The sequence below is a fragment of the Ambystoma mexicanum genome, chromosome 2p, assembly GCF_040938575.1.
Source record: "Ambystoma mexicanum isolate Mex_15411 chromosome 2p, UKY_AmexF1_1, whole genome shotgun sequence".
NCBI classification, from domain to species: domain Eukaryota; kingdom Metazoa; phylum Chordata; class Amphibia; order Caudata; family Ambystomatidae; genus Ambystoma; species Ambystoma mexicanum.
The window spans coordinates 451,377,434-451,399,884 of NC_090923.1; positions in this window are offsets into that span (position 1 = coordinate 451,377,434).

The window sequence follows — 22,451 nt, forward strand, 5'->3', positions numbered from 1 at the left end:
CCGATGAGTAGAATCTCAGTCTTACTGGCATTAAGGCAGAGGTCATTGACGGCACACCATTCCTGGATAGCAGACAGATAGTCAGAGATGAGGGAAGGAGAGGAGGAGGCCGAGGGTAGCCTGAAAATGAGCTGGGTATCGACCGCATAGCACTGAAAGTTGGGGCAGAGAGCGGCAATGCGTTGGCCAAGGAGTGCCAGATATTGGTTGAACAGCCAGGGAGAGAGATTAGATCCCTGGGGGACACCACAGGTGGAGAAAAAGATGTCAGAGAGGAAGGACCCCAGTTGGACCTGGGAGGGTCGATTGGAAAGGAAAGAGGTCAGCCACGCCAGAGCCTGACCAGTGATACCCAGGTTATTTGCGGTACCGTAATTACCACCTTCCCCATTCCCATTGAGCCCTATGGGTGCAAAAATGGGAATGGCGAAGGGCCAATGGTGAATGGGGAATTACCGCCCCGCCAACCTTGGAATGGGGCGGTAATTCCGCCATCCACCATGGCGCAATCAGTAAAATACCGGCATTATCATAATGACCCCCATAGTCATTATGGACCTCTGTCATTCACCTTGTGAGCCGAGGTGCTCCGCGCCCCTCACCGTAGCCTTATTTGTGTTTTCATTTCTTTGACATACCATACATGCATATAATCATGCATGCTCCAGATAGCAGCAAGATCTCATTGCATATCCAAAGACGTGTTGATTGGATTAGACACTGCTGTGCTCTTCCTGACACATTGGTCAGGCATGGCCACTATTCAGAGATTGCACCACTGATATCACTGTCTTAGTTCCAATTCAATGGGCCAATGATATGCAGCTCCCCCGCCCCCTGGTTGTGTATCATGCTACATTACGAGCAAGCTGCTGCAGCTTTTCGAAGGAGCAAGAGGGGTATGGACTGGGGTGGGTGGAGCCAATCACGGCTAATCCGTGGGGTGACCTCCTGGACACTAAGGACTGGTTTAGGCTAAACGTTGGAATGAAATGCTTTAAATACAATTATTAGTGCCATCAAAACTCAGAGGTCAAGTTCAGAAGAAGTTGGGTCTGCGACCAGAGCTATGGCATGATTTTGAAGGCATGGGTGAAAAAGAGCCCCTTCAGGGATTCCCAGGGTGTGAGGTGGTCTTTCTTTGTCCTTAGTAATTCCAGGAGACCTTTCCAGATGTTCAATCAGGGGAAAGCCAAAGCTTTTCCCTCTGACAGTGTTTCTTGGACTCTTGATGTAGATGAGGTTGTTGTTGGCTGATCCTAACTGCATTGTGGGTACATAAGTGTTTATTCACCTTGACAGGCGTTTCGACCGGATCGTGGTTGAAAGCCAGAGATGGAAATGTTCAAGGTAGAAAAGACAGAAGATTATTTTTCCGAAAAAACCTTTGGTCTTTTCTCCCCTGAACGTTTCCGACTTGGCCCTCGCCCCCACCTACACCCCACCACACCTCCACCCACACTCCCCACCCCTACTTACCTTGCTGCCAACTCTCTGTGTACCTGCAACACCTGTTCCCTTTCATGGCAATTTTCTGGTGGATCTGAAGCAGGTGAGAGCTGCACCCTCTATTGCCAATTGTCCTTGTAGAAGATGTAGGAATGTGACATGGTCACCCATATCATAACCTTCTTATGGGTCAGAGGATTAGGACTGCATGCTGGTTTTTGTACAAAGAGTTGGCCATAGAGTTCAGTTGTTTTTCTTACTTGGGGAACAAATTAGTGACTCCCTTGGAAAAAGTGGAAAGAGCACTATATCACGTACACGATGAGGCAGGCAACTATTGATTATAGTTAGGCATCTTTGTTGGGTGAGTAGGATCAGTCTGTGCGCCCTACCCTTGTTTTAGTTTATTGGATATTCTTCGTAACTGAATTATCCACATTTAGGTGAGGGTCAGTGGCTGAATGGCTCAGTAGGGACCGATATTCACCAGTCGGTCTGTTGGTTACAAGGGGGTTATTATATTCTATTGAGCCATTGCGCATGGGTTTTGGTAGTCCCCACAGGTTTCTGAGGTATACAATAACTTGCAAGGTTCTCACTTCTTAGTGTTTGAACATAAGTTGAACACTTTATTTCATATATTTTTTTTATATAAAACATGTTATTCACACTAGTTAATTCACTTGGTGCTTATTCAATTTTGTTTCATAGATATCAATATCACACAGGTTGTTTCACTTTGTGTATTCTTTTGTGACATTAATTGTGCCTTTTCTGGTGAATGGTGCGTTATTTCTTTCTGAATTACAATAAACATTGGTGCCAACATTTCTCTGCATGCGCTGTTATTTTGCCTTTCCTTGGGCTTTCTCAAGGCACATTGTTCGCTTAATGTTGTGTGTCAGTTTTGTGCTCACACTTTACATTTCATTGCATAGATTTCAAATGGGTGACACACATAAATGTTGTATAGACTTGTAGATATATGCATTGGATTGTTTCTCAAATATTCTTTTTCTTTCGCGGGATAGAAAACTTCAGTGGATCTTGAAGATCAGGTAATTCTACTGTTGTGTAGTTGGGGTTCTGTGTTCACCCGGTCTATGTCCAATGGTTTCTCAATTCAGTATTCCTATTTCGACGCATATATGCGCAAGCTCTGTTGGGTGCTTTGTTTGTTTCATCCTTCCTTTGTCCTGTATTCAGGTATGTCTGCTCTTCCGGTTCCTTGAGGAAGGAACATAGAGCGGGTGAGCACAGAACCCCAACTACACAACAGTAGAATTACCAGATCTTCAAGATCCACTGAATTTTTCTATCTCTCAAAAGAGAGAACCAAAACCCTGGCACTTTATGATTGGGCGCATCCTGACACTGTTAATGTCAGTCGAGGAAACCGCTGTTCTTTTGTAGATAAACCTGGAGTACCTAAAGACTTTCATCCCAACTTTCTTCTATTTGAAAGTAAAAATAAGAATTCATTTTTACTTATTGAGTCATGTGTTTTGGTGATCATGTGATACATATTGCAAAAATCGTAAAGTAAATGTGAGGCACCAGAAATGTAAAATGTAATTCTGCAGCCTATATAAGCAGTATATATGGTTATCCTGTCTCAAAGTAATGATCCCAACAGGCAGACCGTACCTTTGATAATAATTCGTCCTTAGAATGGGAGATAAGAATAAGCATGCATGGTCATTAACTATTGAAGGTTTTACCACCAAAAAGTCGATGTAAGCGAGTAATCCTTTTGCCACGAATATAAAGTCTATTGTTGGGCGAGGTATACATTTGTTAATTTCACAAAACAGATCTTGTTCACATATTCCATTCATATGTTCCAAACTGTATACATTAGTTGTTGTAATCCAATAATCTTGATAGGTATTAGTTGCTACTCTCTTGAGATGGGCAGAGAGTATGACCTCCTATCATAAAACTACACGTTTCAGTTTGGAGCATTTGAATGGAATATGTAAACAAGATCTGCATTGTGAAATAAACACATTTTTATCTTTGAAATGTGAAATGAAAAATGAACATCTCTGCACTATGAAATTTTTCTTTGACCTTTTTTGATTTTGAATTGCTTTTTGATATATGCACTTGAAAGACATAAAAATAGACAGATTGAAGATTTTGAAGTTTATTATTATTATTATTTTTTGCAAACCTAACAAATAATTGAGCAAAATTAGCAATATTATTTTGCCTATTGTTGTGCCCCAGTTTGTTCAGAGGGATTTGACGTTGCACCACTTACCTAAAGATTTAATTCCCTCCCAGAAGTGGCAGGGAATCTTGATTTAAAAGTGGTGCTGGCAGTCAAGGAACCGCCGGTGCTAAAACAATCCCTCTTACCCTTCAACAATAAGAAAAGAATGAGCTTCTCAGTAGGGGCCGAACAGGACACTACAGCTGCCGTTGAGCCAGAAAATAGAAAAAATAAAGATCCCCAGCCTAAAGAGCCTAAAGAGGTGGGGATTTTCCCCCGACTACTAACACCTTCCTCAGGATCTATAGTCGCAGTAGCAATCGGGGAACAGTTACATAGTAGTAAAGGGGGAAACGAAATGGAAGAAAATAGAGACCTCCAAAGTGCGCCAGGAGAGTACACGAACGCAAATGGTGATGCGCTACTGACCAAACCAGTCAGAGCTCAGGGCTGCTCGGGGACTAGTGAGACCTTTGTGGAGATTACAGTGCCCCCAGAGGTTTCCGATCCCAATGAAAGAAAAAGATCTGAAACCTGCCATTTGGGGGGGCTACATACCTCAGAGGGGGGTAAATCTGCACAATTGGTGGAGTATGAATCGGAAATATGGATCAACTTAACTTGTGCTAGCCCAGAAAAGGAGGGGGAAACCTCAGAGACTAAAGAAAATAGTCCTAGTCCGTTAAAGAAAGAGGATGGAAACCGTCAACTTGGAATGACAAAACCAGCCACTAAGACCGCAAAATGGGAAACAGCAATTGTTGAACATTTCCCTAGTCAAAAGGGGTTGCCGGAGGGTTTATGGAAAGAGGTCGGCCCCTGGGACTCTGTAGACCTTGAGCCAATAAAGGATGCACCACCTGAGCCAATAATAAAGGATATATTTCTACCATATACAGCTGAAACACAAGACCAAGGAGGTGAAAGTGTCCCGATATTGAAAAGAAGGAAAAGTGGAGGTGAGAACAGTGGTAGGGAAAGCAGTGGAGAAACAAGTGGGGAGTACCCACCGTATACCACAGAAAAAGATTACGAAGTGTAAAAGACAGTCGCCTGTAATGATAACAATATGATCACAAAGGAATGGCCGAATACATCTCGGAGTTCCAGTGGTAGTGAAAGGAATAGTGTGCTGTTTGTAAATCTGAGTAAGTCGAGGCTGGCGAGTAAGATAATGCAGGACATCACAATATTGACATGGAAAATTGAAAGAGAGAATAGAAAAAGTCTATCCTTCATAAATGATAATATTGCCGCATTAGACAAAGAGCATACACCTATGGTGTATATGGAAGGAGAAGGGGAAGATTTTAGGCAGATTCAGCCCTACAAAAAAAGAACAACAAACAAAACGGACCAAACTCCGTTCCAAGTGCAAAAGAGACCGATTCTAGAAGGTATAACTAAAGAGGAAGTATTACAGTTAATTAGTGAATCCTGTCGAATCGAAAGGTTAAATGACACAGCTCACATTCAAAATGTGATCATGGCATCCCTAACCAAATCTGCCAAAATCGACTAAGTGATTTAGCAAGAAAAGACGCAAATGATAAATCACTATTGATGGATAAAGTATTAGAGGACTGCAAATGGATGAGAAACTTGTGCAAAATAGAAAATCCGCACACCATCACGACTAAAATAATAAAGCCAGGAAACGGCCCATTTGGACTGGGTGGAAGGTGTCAAACCCAAAGAAGGAGGGTCAAGCCAGGGGGCAAATGAGTCAATCCCCCTGTCCAAACAGGTGGAAAAGAGAGGGGAATCTATGTCTAAACCAAACTTCTCCATTTTTGCTGGTACGATCTCAGCGACCTCTAATGATCATGACATACAGGGGGACAAATTGGAGGACAAAAACTTGGAAAAGGGAAAAAAAATCAAAGAATCAAATCACAAAGCAAACGGCTCTAGAGCTTTCTTGAGAAATATAAGAACGCCACCAAGAAGGAAAAGTCTGCAATGTGCTAAGAAACCCAGGAGAGAAATGATACTTAGCGAGTCTGTATTTCCCCCAGACATTACGGTAACCAATTCTGCAGAGGTTATCGAAATAGAAAAGGAGAATGGTCAGAAGAGGAGTCTAATGCAGATCTAAGTGGTCTCATTGAAATAATGGACAAAAACAGGGAGGATGAGGAATGGGACAACATCAGTTTATCAGATTTGCAGGACATTGAAGAAAAGGGAAAGAACTCCCATGCGGCGCGAGCTATAGATCCATCAGCTCAGAAAAATCAAAGAAGTAAATCGATAGTGGAGGAACAGGCTGATGATCGGAGTGCAATGGAAACCCGACCAACCAAAGGGCGGTACCTAAAATTAGAAATAACATCGAAAGGTCCTAAAAGGGTCTTATTAAACAGGAAATATGTGATGAAACTATTCAGTCAAATTTCTATTCTACGGAACGTCTCAACGGAGGATATAAAAATAGTTGAATTCATGACTGAAGAGGGCTTGATCAAGTTATACTACATCTAAACTCAAACAGGACAAAACAAACACTGAAGGAAGCCTCTACGAGAAACGAAAAAAATGCGATACCGATTAAGCGCCCTGGATGAGAAAGTGAAACAAAACAGCTCACAAGTTAGTAGAATAAAAGAAAAAGAAAGGGAGAGAAGTTCTTTGATCTAGTCAAAGACGATGAAAAAAAGGAATTGAAAGTAAAAAAAAAGATCTAATGTATCAAGCGATGATAGAAAGGATCTTAGAGAGGATCAAAAATCACCACCAAGAAAACAAAGAATGAAAATCCATTTAGCAGGAAAGAGTGATAACCATCTTATGATGCTACGGAAAGCAAATCCGAGTGGATCAGCCCTGAGTGGCCCAAAGCAAAAGGGGGGATCCCCTTCAGAAGCCTTGGTCAGAAAGTTGAGGTTTACAGTGGATAATTCAGGCAAATCGGGTAAAAGCAATAACACTGCCAAAGAAGGAAGTAAGAAGGTGGATGACCGGACCTGGATGGCAAATGCCTTAACCACTACGAAAAAACAATAGATCTATAAGGGGTCCCTAAAAAATGTCCCACTGTGCCTCATGGAACACCAGAGGCTTTAAGCATCTATTCTCTGGCAGTAGCAACTTTCTGGGCAAATAAGACATCATATGTATACAGGAATCCTCTCTGAGGACTATTCTACTTTGTGAGGGTTATGAAGTTTACATAAACCCGGTCCAAAAGGGATCGAAGGGGAGACCCTTTGCACACCTGCTGACCCTGAAGAAGATTGATAGTAATCTACAGGTTCTGGAACACCACATCCCTAATCCTTTTGTGAAAATTCTGAAAAAAGAAATCAAATCAGAGCCAAAAGAAGGACCAACCAAGTTGTTATTAATGAACATTATTGGAGCGAAAATATGCCTAAAGTAGAAATATATATAAAAGATATTATGTAAGCCATTGACAAATCAATGACAAAGACCAACTCATCATACTCAGTGGTGATTTTAACATCAAATTACTGAATAAAGTAGGAAAGCAAAAAGCTATTGAACAACTTGTAGGTAAAGAAAAGAGATGGATGGAGGAAATGAGAGCTTGTGACAAGAAGATGCTGAACAGTCAGACCAGGGATGATCTGATGGGGGCAAACACATGGTCCTGTGGAAAGAGTGGAGCTTGCCTGGATTACTGTTTTTTGGGAAATAATACCCTGCAATGGATAAATACCTTTATAATTAAGAAGCAAGCAAAGAGTGACCACAGCCTACTGGAAACAGAAGTAGCTTGGAAAATAAGAAAAGCCCACACAAAGAAGAGGGGTGAAATAGAAGTATCTTGGGGTAGAAACCTAGCAAGAATCCAAAGAAAATCAATACCAAAGCTAGTGGAGCAATACAATAGTGCAGTAGTGGAAAGGCACAATGTGGTTGAATACAGATGGCTCTTAAAGGCTTTTGAGGTCAAGCAGGATCCAAATAGAATGAAATTAATTACAAGGAAGCAAGCATATGATGAATCCTTAGTTATTAAAAGGAAAAAATACAGAGCTGAACTTGTACAAATAAAAAAGAATAACTGAGGAAGTGTCGGCAAACATAAAGGCTACGCTCTACGAGACAACAAAGAGTCCAGGGAGATGCAGAACAAATGTTAGCCGCAGTGGAAACAGCAAATGCAAGAAGTTTGTAGAAAATAATAAACAACAGGAACCTCTGCCAAGCAGCTATTGGTGTAAATCAAGTCTTGGAAGAAAACTGGATAAACCACTATACAGCCCTATATGAAGCGGACAACATGAAAATAGAAGGAAAAAAAGAACATGACGTAAATCCTTGGTCAATTGAATTTGACCGTGAAGACATCTCAGGGATGATAAAAAAATTGAGTTCTTCTAGGGCTGCTGGGCCGGATGGTATCTCCAACAAGATGCTTAAGGACAGTTGTGAAGAATGGACAGACTTAATACTTTTACTGTTCCAACAAATAAGGCGAACAAGAAAAATTCCAGCATCGTGGAGAGAGGCATTTTGTCGTACCAATCTATAAAAAAGGGGATAGAGGTGATTAAAAAAACTATAGGCCAATCACCCTACTAGACTCAATTGGTAAGCTATTTGCCTCTATTTTGTTAAGAGACCTGAAAAAATGGGTGCGAAAAACTGAAATCCTAGATAAACGGCAAACGGCCTTTATTAGTGGTGTGGGTACATCACTGAATTTGTTCCTACTTAACCTCCTGAAAGCTAGACCACTTGAAGAAAAAAGAACCATCTATCTAGGCTTTATAGATCTTGAACAGGCGTTTGATAGGATAAACCGCGACCGTTTGTGGTCGAAGATGAAAAGCTGGGGTTGCCCGGTTGACCTATTAAAAGCCATTCAAGCTCTCAACACCAATAGCAGTATACAGGTCCAAACAACAGCAAAGGGGATGGGGAGGAAAAAGATAAAGACCTTCAGACGGATAAAGCAGGGTTGTGCATTGGCACCATTCCTGTTTGTAATATATATGGCCGATATGATGGCTTCACAAGGAAGGGTACATGCGTCTGCACCAAAGATCAACGGTACAGAAGTGCCATGGGTGCTATACGCAGATGATGTGGTATTCATCGATCAGACGGCCATTGGTCTCCAGCGGCAGATATTGGCATTTAAAGAGTACCTAGCAGAAAATAGTATAAAGATCAATACAAACAAATCTATGATATTAATAATGAAATCCTGTTGTGGAAAACAGAGTGAAAATGAAAACTACACCTGGATGCTAGACAACCAAAAATTGGAAGTGGTGGACACAATATTATATCTAGGAGTGAGGATAAATAAAAACAGCAATGAAGAGGGGTAATACGCATTGATCCGAGAAAAACTAATGACACTAACCAATCTGGGACTAGTCATAAATCGAAGATATGGGAAGTTTTCTTTGATGCCTATCGTAACCTTTTATAAACAAAAGGTGGTAGCTGTAATCACTTATGGATCCGAGGCATTATTGGCCCTGCGGTAGGAAATTTGGGGTGTTTGTGGAGCATATTTCTAGCGTAAAATCTTGAAATTGCCTAACTCCCTGTCAGTTGAAATTATAAGAAATGAATTAAGGCTGAAATCCCTGGCTTCTATAGTATCATGTAAAACTTTGTCCCTCTACCGAAAAAGTATTCTTGATCAACCACCAGCACCATTTGAAATCTTGGCCCATTAGGGGTCAGTAAAGAGAGACAAGACACTACAATGCTGGAAGAGTAAATTTAAAAGCCTTTTGGAGCAGCTAAACATTCCGGACGACCTTTTGAAATACAAACCAAACCAGGCAAAGAGAACCGTCCAGGAAAAAGACTGGGTCGAAACTCAGGAGAAGAAAAGGGAGAAAAATCTCTGTCATAACATTATATGGGAATGGAAAACCCTGAACGTTCTCCCGCCATACTTGAAGAACTTCCTGTCGTTTCACTACAGAGGCCTACTGATGCGATGCATATTAAACATTTGGCCCTCTAGAGAGGTACAAGTGAAGAGAAAACAGATTATGAAAACTTAGTCATACTGTAGGTTCTGTAAAGTCAAAGACTCACTGGAGACTATCAGACATGTGATGTTAAACTGTCTGGCCTTGGGGTTGAAACGCTCGATGGAAATGGGAAGTTATGTGACAGAAATTACACCAGAGAGGGAAGAAGAATACTGGGAGAGACTATTGACAGCAGATAAGGTGGGACAAACAATAGATTCTTTGAAATTTGTTGAATCTCTGAAATTGGGCTTAGAGATGGGAGGAAATCTGTGAGGGGATGAGAGGAACGGACTCTGTGAAACTGTCATCTAAATGACCCAATTGTAAGATGAACAGTATATACATGCAAATGATAAGCATCTAACGAAACTGAAATGTGAAAATGGTAAAGCTTTAACTGTTTAACCAATAAAACATAAATAATAAAATTGTCATCAAGCCCCATAATAGAAGATGGCCAATTTAGCCTCACAGCCATGATATCATCCAACGGTACCTCCCAGGCTTCCAATTGAGGGCAAAAATGTGTTCTTAATCTCCATTAGGAGGCCACCAAATAGATGCCTGAGGGGCCCTTTTTTGACTTATTTTAAGAATAAGAAATAACCATCCAAGATCAGGGTCAATGTCAGCCGACTGCCTGAAGGGCAAACATGTCATGACAGGGAATGCAAAAGCAGTATTTAGGAAACTAGGAACCCCTCTAATTATTCCAAGAAAACGTATTTTACTTCTGTGCAGCTAAAGGGAAAAGTAGGAGGTTACACACTTGCCTCTTGCTAGTGATGTAGACAACCATGACCAATCATCAATTGGCAGATTAGTGAAACAATTGTTATCCATTATGGATACTGATCTACTGCCTGTATTGTAACCTATCAAATCTCTCAATGGGCTAGGAGGTAACATCCAGGGGTACCTTAGATCACTTATTCAAGTTTGCAGAAGATCTATATCTGTAAACATCAAAACCTAGGCCCATGAATGATTCGCCTTCCTGCAAAATAAGATAAAAAATATATTTGGAAAACACATGTAAAATCACAAAATCGATTCTAGACTCATCCACAAAGTCCACCTGTTGCAAATCCTGCAAATCAATTAAACGTAACCCAGGTATTACGGCATGCAAAGACAAAATCATTGATCAATTTAAAACGATGTGACCAGAATCTTTAAAAATAGCTTCAACAGCTATTAAATGCGAGGATGACTTTTCAGGGTAGAACCTTAGGCCTCTACTCAAATGACTATTTACTAAATGGGCATTATTTATAGACAAATGAGGGACCAGAGCTGCAGATGGGGCATTACTGGAGCAGCCTTGTATGATGTTTCCTGCTCACTTGATTTTAGGACATACTGGCAGGGAAGAGTTTACTGACGGCATAAAGGTAGACATAGCGGGCCCAGATACAGCCAATAAGAATTGATCATCTATACTAGTAACACTATCAGCGATTAATTGAACAGATGAGTTCACCTCGTCAGCATAACATGCCAGTGTATCAGGATTTATGACCAGATATGGTCAAATACTCTAGGCAATTTGGACAGAAGGAGTTGTCATGAATTTGGCACCATTTTTTGAGCATTTTTTCCTAGAATTCTGTCATGTACAAAGCTGTCCATGAGGCTCAATCTGTTCTCAGGTAAGACCATCACACAAGAGTTTTCTGGGTCAAGAGAACTAAAGATTTTAATTTTTAGTGTCTTCTCTTTGCAGCCCGAGGAGGGTTGTTTTTTTTGTTTTTATGATGTTTCAACTTAAACGCCCTCCATCGTTTAGACGTAGATGGCTGTCACAAGGGAGAATGATCATGTAAGTCCACTTTATCTGTGAATCTGTGAACAATTCCTCCTCACCAATAGGTGAATGAAAGTCTTGAGGCGCCGAAGGAACACGACAAGAGAGAAGGAGGCTGAATTTCCTCAGCAGGAGGTTTTTCACTCATAGCAATTTTGACTATGAAGATGAAATCTTCATATAAATAGTGTCTATCAAATGAGAATTGTCCATTAATTCTCTATGTGAAATATCATATAATCTTACCAAAGACTGGAGAACTACATAAGTAGCCAAATTGGAAGATGCAAAGGAAAACCTCACATCAAGCGAGCTATTTTGGGCATGCCATGCAGTCTAGCCCCCAATGACGGTGTTGGATTAGGCTTAATAATGGTGTCTGTGAGGAAAGAGTAATGGGCATCAGAGTCAAAATGGGCAGGAGCTTCCAGAAGAACATTGATCTCAGTTCTTGATGCCCCTTTATCACCTTCACTCTCCAGACTCAAGCACAAATGTAAGAATGAATTCTCTACGTCCACAAGAGGACGTTCTGAAAGGATAGATGAGGTGTTATGCATCGCGGCATGCAATATAGAGGTTGAACCTGTGGGGGCAATAGTCATAAGTATGGTGTTACTGACTCAACATTTATCTCCTATGATGGAAGAAGAGTTCACGGGTAACAAGCCCGTACCCGGCTCCTTTAAAAGAGTGGAGTCTGAGTGAGAATGCAGCAAAGAGTCACCAGCTGTCTCGAGCCCCAGAGGTTTCGGTGGACCACTGCAGAGATTATAGTGAGACAGCAGGGGAGCCAACATAGTGAACTGCTAGAAAGACAAGTGGAATGGTCTTACAGGTAGGGCTCACGAAATTGTGAAATTCCATTCTGCCAACCGCAGAACGAAATCTGTAAGATTTCGATCCATTTCCCTCCAACCCGTCATTCCACCTGTTAAGGATTTCAATCAGGCGATGCACTCTGCTCCCGGCCTAGTGTACAGCGCAATGGAAGAACTTATTTAAGATATAGATTCAATTATTTGAAAGATGTACCACTCGTATCACACCCCTTTTTTAAGAATACCCCGGGTCACGCTGGACCAGAAATCTGGCTGGTTTGTAAAAGGTATTATTTATTTACTTAGTTAATATCAAAAACACAATATATATATTAATAGGTAAACAACAATCACCAATGGGGTGACAGAACACAGAATGATGTCTTTAATACACTGGGACTAAGTTATGAGCAAACAAATGCAGCACAGAAACTAACACTTTTGTGCTGGTTTCAGATCTGATAGCACAATGGTTAGAAATTCTCCCTGCAACACTTCTCAACCCCCCAATAGGCAATGCAAAGAGATGGAAGGAGAGAGCAGGTATTCATGAATAGTACAGTCAAACAGTGTCTCACTTCCCTCTCCGCCCCTTACACAGAAAGAGAAAAACGAAGTGGGCTTTTCAACTGTCTAAATGTGTGGAAAAAAGCTTAAATTGTAAATTCCTATGGGAGCCGCTTTGAACAGTTGCACACAAACATAAGCAATGATTTAGTCAGCAGAAAACATTTGCAATCTTAAAATCCAAGTCGGGAACAATCTATATCTATTTTACACGTGTCAAAATTTCTCAAAATGAAAATTTGTGGCAAACTTTTCCGTGCGCGAGATTTGCGATAATGGGAGAACCGCACTATTTTGGGCTCTATGGATTGATATGGATGTTAGCTACAAGCAAGAGTTGAAACTTTGTTTCTATCACAAAAACGGAGGGAGTTATCGCGATTTTAGTAAAGGTCGTTTTTGCGAGATAGGCGCGAGAATGGAAAGAGGCTTTAGTTTTAAAATCAGAATATATTGGCTATGGACTAGAGCATCCAAGCTAAGCCACCAGGACGGCACAGGTAAGAGTCAGGAGTGATTCGCGACTCAGTCCTGGTTCCTCGCTGTCCACCTTGGAGCACTAGGCTGGTCATTCGAATTAAATTAATAGATCAAGTTGACAAATGACTAGGAAAAAGATGCTTTTACAGATAGACAGAATAAGATTTCACTACAGATTTAGACAATGTTACTGATTATGGAAGTAAGGATAGTTCAGATGTTAGGAGGGGACAAGATAATGCACAGGGATCAACAGTTTTTAGCTTCCTGTGAATACTCACAAAACAAATGGATTTAAGATTTCGGTCCGTCAAGATTCTAGACCATCAGGATTCTGGACCTATCAGGGACTGACAGCACAGCACAGGAGTGGACAGGGTCAGCAAGGCGCTCTGGTCACAGCACGGCCCAGGACTGGACAGGGTGAGCAAGGCGCTCTGGTCACAGCACAGCACAGGACTGGACGGGATCTGCCCTTCTTGGTTCTGAGGATATTTCAATTTCGCAGGCAAACAGTAACAGCACAGCCCGGCTGTATTATGATGCTTCCCCTAGGCTTTTGGGGTTCTGTTCTAGAACTTTGAGGCCTAGCTGAAGATGGTTCAGCTATGCAATAGGCATTTGCTTTACCAAGTTTCTGGAGTCTGGAACAAGGAAGATGTAGATTTCAGCAGAACGCTCCGCCAGCATCGTGAGTGGATCTGTCTGTTCCTATGTCTGGTCAGCTGTCTCAATTTATGCTATAAAATGACATCATAAAGGGGGTGTGTGGGCGGGCTTAGCTAAGCTTTCCCCTTTGTGCTGAGATAGGGTCAATACTTCATCTCCGCCTTACAATTTGAGTGATTGGCTCACGGCTGGGTGATTTCAGGTTTTATGATTTGCTTTACAATCCTCAGAGACCTCCCTTTAGCCATTGGTCTCCAAATCTGATTTTATATTAAATGTACATTTCTACATTGGTCACCTTTATACAAATCACACATAAAGATGCCATATTTTACATAGCGGCTATTCCTCCAAACCCCGCAGTGGTGGGATCTTGTCTCCCCTTTCTACCGATTTTTGCCCTTTTCGCTATGAACACACTTTCCGATTTTTCTGCAAATTTCCACAAATATGTTTGTTTAACATGGGGACATGCGTTGTCAGGAATAAGGGCCTGTGGTGCAGGAGGAAGCAGGTACGGCATATCTAAAAACTACAATTCCCAGCAGGCATGGGGAATGTGTAGTCCCTTGGGCCTGCCGGTACTCAGCTGCCGGCACTTTGCAATTAGGGATTGGCTCTTAACGGCCGCCCGTCCGTGCTCATGTGCTGTTGATTAATGTTGGAGAGCACGGGCGGCGGCAGGAGCGAAGCAGCAACGCTGGAGGTGTAAGCGGGCGGCGGGAAGGAGTCACGCCGGCTATGTCTCCAGGCATCTTTATTCCCCAGGTTGCGGCGGTGCACACTCCTTAATCTGCTCCAGAGCTACGGGTCCGGGTCAGCCGCAGTAGGCTCCCGGACCATCAGTTAAGTGTTTCTATGTTTGTTTGTTTTGCCGGGTTGCGGCGGTGATAAGGAGTGAATCAGAAGCTTCAAGTATTTATGTCCGGACGTAACAAGGAAAACGTCCGGACCATAAGTTAAGTGAACTCTCATAAATCATTGGTTTTGGGCAAGATAAACGCCAGTCTGGTTGCAGGCCCATTGATTTCTTCACGTTCTAAATACCAGGGAAATAACAACCCTACTAATCTGCATTTACAGTTATTTGGCTTTTTTTTTTACAAGAGAAAAGAGCGCCTTTCTATGTGCAGTGTGTTATGTTAATCCATGTTTGTGAGGCATGTGTATGTCTCAATGTTCTCTGCTCACAATCTGTGTATGGTGGCTTTAAGTCATCCTACTAATCCCCATTTCTAGTTATTAGCTTTTCCACATGGAGAAAAGCGCCTTTCTAAGTGCAGTGTGTTATGTTAATCCATGTTTGCTCACGATCTGTGTATTGTGGCTTTACGTCACGATTGCTAACATACAGGAGGTCATTGTATAATGAGTTATGTATGGTATGAAGGTTATGTTATGTTCTACTAATTACTGAAGATAGAGTCAGGTCAGGTTTCAGGAGTATTAAGTTATCTAGTCAGGAATTGTAGGGGTCTTTTGTTGTTTATGTCTTGTTGTCTTCCCTTCCTTCCCTTTATTTGTCCATCCCCTTTCCCTAACTCCTTCTTCCCCCCATTGGCTGCCACGTGGCTACCTGTAATTCGAACATCCAGGCGCCCGTGCCAACCACGGTGGGAGGGGTTGATCCATTCGGCTTCTGTGGTTCGAGAGAGGGGATTGAAATCCTCCTCCCTTAAGTTCAGTTGTGACATGGTGTACATTTTTACAATTCTAACAGTCATACATTTTCCGTAAAATCACATATCTTGCTATTCCTGTCCAGAACATGTCACAAAGTTCTGCCGCCTCTTCACACGTGCAGCCAGAAATTAAAATAACAGCTCTGTCATTTTTATATTTTTCACCATTTTGGATAGCAAGTTATACGTTTTTTTTAAAATGTGTTCTATGTTCAGGTTCAGCAACAGATGGTCGCTTGGCTCCACCCCTCGGTCTCTCCCTGGAGTCCAGGAACACCCCCTCCTTGGGGCATGTTCCTGCCAAGAGCCATTTACGATCGCCTTTACACCTCCAGTTTCCTGAGTTGGAGGATCTCAATTGTTTAGTGCTGGGCTAACCAGCACTTGGCACCTCCCTATGAGTTTCAGCTGAGGGGAAGGCCCTCCCTCTGGGAAAAAAACCTGCCTTTTCAGTTCTTGCAGCTCAGCTAGGTTTAATTTAATTGTTAAATTCTTTTGGCTTTTCCTTAGCATAAAACAAACTTGTTGTTTCAAACAAGGGATCAAAAACAACTACAATATGGGTTACTATCAGTAACAGGCCTCTTATATTGCAAACATTTGACTTTTAGTTTATAACATGCTAAAGTTTAATCAGAAAGGCCCCTGACAGCTGTCCTCAGAGGTAGCCCTCTGCTGCACAGAGATTTTTTTACAGATCCACAGGCAGGACACTTTTGATGTTGAGATCTCTTGATGCTCTTAGCCTTTCAGGACCTTGTAAGTTCAGAGTGATTCCTTAAACTAAGTGAATTGTAGCACCCAGCAAGAATTTTGAATATTTGGAAAGTGTTCTGTAGCGGCATTCTGAAGTTTCAGCAGCAACGAAAAGGTGATTTAAAGCAATATTTGGAGTTTCATTTAGCAAAGCACTGCTTTTTCCTTCTGCACTCCACTTTCAATTGTTGTGGAGCCCAGTGACACATTTCAGTAGGGAGAGCTCTGTTCCACCACTGACAACATGCGTGGCAGATTGGGCAGCCATCTTTTTGTGCGTTGAAAAGCACGATTTTCTGAGGTTTTAGCACGCACAAGGGTTATGCGGCCCTTTTGCTGTTTCTGGCACCACCATAAAAGAGTGATGCAGCATAGCAGAGCAAAATTTAGTCAATACATCCCACACACCACGCCTGTGTCTCGAAAAGAGTGACACAAAGTTTCTCTTGCTATCTCATAAACTGAATCGAGCTGTGCGAGGTGTCTCATGCTGCTGCACGAACCTAACACAAATGGAAAAGTGTGGCACAAATGCAATCGTGCCGCTGCACAAACCTACCATGAATCGAACAAAAAGCTGCGCAAAGTTTCTCATGCCATTCGCTAGCAAAACTAATATGAATCTAAAATAAGTCAGCACAAAGTTTCTTGTGTTGTTAATAGAAGATTAAAAGAGGGCATATTGTACAACTTCTACACAAACTTAAAAAATTACTGTAGCCCAGGATGTCCCTTTGAGACTTGAGTGTTTACTAGAGTAAAGAAGCATTGTATTCCGATCAATATACTTATTAGACTACCGTTGGATTGGAATGTGGTATTAAGTACCTGTTCCACAGGCAACACTGGGGGTAACGGCCCGCTGCTCCAGTTAATGGCCCGAGTGAAGCGTTAAGCCCCGTGTTGCCCGTGGAATGGGTACATAATGCCATTAGCACCCCAGTTTACCAAAGCGGCAACCTGGGGTTCTAACATGCCAACATGGATGCCATGGAAAGGGAAGGCAGGGCTCTGTACAGAGCCCCTCTTCCCTTTCTATAGCGGCTGTGGGAAGCTGAGAGGAAGGTGCGGCTACAGCAGCAAGGGCCACTGCAGCCAAAATAAGGTAAATGAGGGGCAGGGGGTTAAAAAAGAAATAAACGCGGGTAGCGGAAGATGGTGGCGGGGAGAACCGGCCGCCACGTGGCTTGGAATGCAGGCTTGTAGCAGCAGTTCAAGCCTGGGTTCCTAGCCAACTGATTGGCTGGCTCCACTGCCCGGGGTGCTACAGTATACTGTGGTTATGATTGGTAGTAAATTCGAGATTTTGGCTCAGCGTATATTTTGCCACCCACTGAATCTTTTCTGAATGAACAAATCAACTTGCCAGTAACACAAAGGAAAGACTGCATTAATAGCAATACCTTTAAATTGAAGAAAATTTTAAAATAAAATAAACACATTTAATACACAATGCAATTTGTAGCAATCCAATGATGAAGTCTTTGGTGAATGAATGGGCTACTAGTCTCTTACAGAAATGTATGTGTTACTTCTAGGGCTTAATTTGGAGTTGTGTATAGGGATGTGATATCATAGCTAGCAAGACTACTATTGCTGTTATACAGTCTAGACTTTCCACAAGGAGAATTATTTCCCTAGCATCTTTGAGAAATAACCTTGCCTCACATGTATAAGTTCAGGGAGATCCTCAGTATATTTCTATACTTGTTCTCGACATGATCCAAAAAGGGACACATTTGATGTTCTTGGATACACCAGACCTTTATGTTTCTTAAGCAGCATTATATCCTTCAGAGTTAAACATATGGCTGCTTGTTCATTCAGAACACCTTCTTGCACACCTTGTTCAAATATCTCTTGAATACGGTTCATTAAATCACTAGTAGGTGTACTTGCTAGTGTTGGGAAGGAGAGAGGGTCTTCCTACCCCCCTAGATGATACCAAAAAAAAGAACTAAATGCTAATAGAGCACATCCAGGGAGCAAAGGGGAGTGTGGTGCACATAGAGGAGGGTGCGCAATCACCTTAGTGCATGCATTACAAGCCATATGGCAGATGTAGGTGTAAACACCATCTGGCAAATGGCAGCCTACTTAGAATTTAGGCCCAAGCATGGGGAACAGCATTTTGTGTGTTAGTATTAGATCCTGTGCATGAGCGGGAACATCACCCCCACCCCTGCCAGGTCTTATAGAGTCTAAAGATCCTCCATTGTCCTAGAAGTTACAGGCCCTTGCGCCCTGGGAAGAATGTGTTATAATGGACATCTGTGTGTGGGTGCGGCATGGTGTGATGTCACATGGAGTCTGGAGTGTTGGTGAGTACCTAGGTTCTATGTCTTCTTACAGTGAGTTGGAGTTGCTTTGCTGTATGGGATGGATGTTCCAGTGCTCAGTCTATTGATCTTACCTGTGCTCACAGTCAGGGAGTAAACTCACCAGTAAACTTACCTTCTGACTCCAGTCTGGTGTGTGTGCAGGCAAACCCTATTACTTCACTGGCAAAGAGGTGGTCTTGGCTGCTGGGAGGAGGCAGCAGGGGACAAGATACTGCCCTCCTGAAGAGACATCCATCCAGGAAGGTGCCAGCTGTGCTTGGGACCAGCAGCGACTGGTCCTGGGCAACCCTGCAGGTCAGGTGGTGCAGGACCTGCAGTGCTGTAGGAAGCTACAGGAGGAGGCAGCTAAAGGAGGAGGTTTGTGAAGAGTCCATTAGAACAGCAGAAAGAGGTCAGAAACTGCTGGCTTGCATGAGCCCAGTGTGGACGTGGTGTCTGTGGACCTGGAGGCGAAGCAGAAACTGTTCTGCAGGTGTGCTGGGCAAAAACAGGTCGGGCCAGTAAGCGTTGTCTGGGCAGGCAGCGCAGGTGAGGAGCCGTCTGGAGGAGAGGTGAGCTGGTGCAATGGTGATGTCTCCAGGAGTTCAGCGCTCCATGAAGGTCGGCCGTGCTGTCCGGGCAGGCAGTGTAGTGGCAGCATCTGTTTTACAGATGCCGGCGTCCATGCTCTGGAGTAGCAGGATCCTGGTGGAGTGTGGCAGCTCCTGACAGGGTCCATGTCAGGGAGAGGACCTGGGCTGCATGGTCCTTGCATACCAGGTGGCACGAGTCCGCAGTTGCCGGGTGCTTTCAGCAGCGTGTCCAGAGTGGTCGAAGAGGAGGGCTATCGGACGGCACGGACATGTTTGCAGTCACGCAGTGAAGGTGGAAATGTGTTGGAATGTTGCAGTTCTGCGTCAGCCTTTGGATGTTGGAGTTCCATGTCAGTGCGTGTGGAGTGCTGACTCCACGTTAAAGGCATAAGGGATGCTGCACCAGGAAGGAGTGTTATTCTCGGTGCCAACACAGGAGGAGGCAGAGTTTTTCTTTGCTGTATCAGAACCCGGGACCATGAGGGCCACTGACAGGAATGGAGTGTGGTAGAATAAAGAGGCGGTTCTGTGCTCCGTGAGCGAGCAGCATTGAGGTAGAAGATAAGAAAGGTGGCATGTCCCAGTTGCGAGTGGGGGATGTTTCCCACTGTTTTGACTGCAAGACGAGCCCATGGTGTTGCATTTGCACGGCAGGGGAGTTTACAAGTTTGGAGTTTTCTCATGGATGTTCCGGGGTCATGTGTAATTTACGTGAACTGAAAGCTGATCTTTGGGGTTTCTACGTGCAGCTGAAAGGGCTCATTGTTTCTGAAGTTTAACTAGGTGTAGTTGTGTAGGGGGAGGCCAAATGAGTTTTTTGGTTAGTTTTATATGTTGTGGCCTCAGGATTAGTGATGTTTTACACTGGGGTTGGTCACGGGTAACTGTTGTTCTGGGGCCTGCTGGACAAAGTGGTGAATGTTTATGGTGTGGCCCCTGGGTACTCCGTTAGAGTACATTTCTGTTGCCTATTGTATTATGATCATCTGTTTTTATTTTCAGGTGGGCAGCCTGGACATGTGGGAGCGGGGTTATTTCCTTGTTTCTGATTATTTCATTGACATTTTCTGCTGCAGGTGTTTTTGTTTATGGGGGATTGACATTCCGTGGACAAGTGGGTGCAGGGAAATGATTATGGTTAGCTGCATTACTTGATGTACCTGTTAACCTATTTAATGCATTTTGGTTTGGCCATATGTTTGTTTTTTCTGTGTGTTTTGTCCATGTTTTGGCATGTGTGAATGACTCAGGGTTTATTGCAGATTGTCGGGTGGGTCTGTAGGTTGGTGTCGGCTGTTGGTTAAAGCTGTGGTTTAGTTGTCATTGTTGGTTACAATGTGTGGTATTACAGGTGGCCGGGTGGTCCAGTATGGTGTGTGGCGAGTTGGTTGTGACACTGTTGGTTACAGTGCGTGGTATTATAGGATGCTGGGTGGTCCTGTGCAGTGTGTGGTGAGTTTTTGGTGACACTGTTGGGTACAGTGCATGGTGCAGTGGTGTTGGTGAGTTTGTGACACTGTTGGTTACAGTGTGTGGTGCTGTTTGTGGTTGTACAGAGCGCCGGGTGGGTTCTGTATGTTTGGGTGGCTGTTGTTTATGGCCATGTGGTGCTGTTCACTGTTGGTTACAGTCAGCTGTTGGTACTTCGGTTGTGACCGGTTGTGACCGGGTTCGTAGAATGACTTAGATCCCTTGCATGAGCGCGAAAGATCACCCCCAACCATGCCATGTATCACAGAGTCTAAAAGACCCTCCATTGTCTTAGAAGTTACAGGCCCTCGCACCCTGGGAAGAATGCAGCCTGCAAGGTCAAGAGAAGGGAGCAGAGCGCCTCTTGGCACTACATTCCCAGGGAACAGATAGTCAGCGCCCTCCTACCCCCCATTATCCCTCACAAGAAATACAGCTTTGCAATGCTTTCATCTTGAGACCCCTGCATGTCACAGGACCATCCAAACCCAGACCACCAGCCATAAAACTCTTGCACCCCTTGATCAATAACTATGATCAGAAGGCAAGGCTATCGTGCCTTCATACAGTTTTCAAATAATGTGTGCAGCGAGGTGGAGGGTGGCAACAAATTACAGCTAATAACAAAGGTGGAGGACATTCGGAGTTGCTTGTCTGAGAGCGAGTGAAGCATGTGAGTTAGCGTGACCTTTGCTCCCCACAAGTCCATCCGTTTATTTCCCAGGAGCTTGTTACAATGATAACACGTTTGTGTTAGTAGTCAATTAATTTTTAGACCAAATTCACCTCTGATGACAAGCCCAGTAGCACCCACGTCGAAGGAGATGGGCAGATGAAGATGGACCAATGGCCTGGCATCCCATATGGAGCAGGCGCTAAATGGTTAGGGCCCCTCCAATCTGTACTGTAGAATTGTACTATATGTCATGACGTCATTAGCAACGTCTTCTGTGCTTATAATGTGCTGCACGTCCCTACAGAACTCAGAACGTTCAGCAGCAGCAGAGTTGTTCTATTTTGTAGAAATACATACTTATTATCCTTGCAAGGGTGTCTTGGGCCTTTTTCCCTAGCAGGCTGGTGTGAGCGTGCATGGGCCTGCCTTCACTAGTTTGTAGTAGTATGTAGTATTGTTAAGTTATAGCCCTACCAGAGATTTAGAATGTGTGGCATCTAATACCACAATACCCACAATTATCTGCTAGGGATGGAATTATTATTGGGCAAGGACCTGAGTGGTGAAGTCTGTTGTTTAATAAAAAAGTAATTAATTTCCTTCTGTACAGTCTCACATTTTGTTTGAACATCGTTGTTATGAAAATCCTTCTCGGCTAACTCCAACGTTTCCTGAAGCTTGACAGCTATACACAAACAGTGTTGACGGAGTGGATCATCTACACTTCATAGTGGTCTGGCAAATTATAACTTTGTACTCCTCATCATCGAAGAATAATACCAGTACTGTCTGGTCTTTCAATATCCGCTGTATTGGCTGTTTGGTGTATTCTTCTGACAGATGGCCATGTAGCTCAGTTCTGAAGGGCTTCAAACTTGTACATTTTACCAGAGAGGTGTCTGGCACTTCATCGAAGAAAGGGGGTCCACTGATCCCCTGTTGAAGTTGTGCCTCTGTAAAGCTAAGTGCC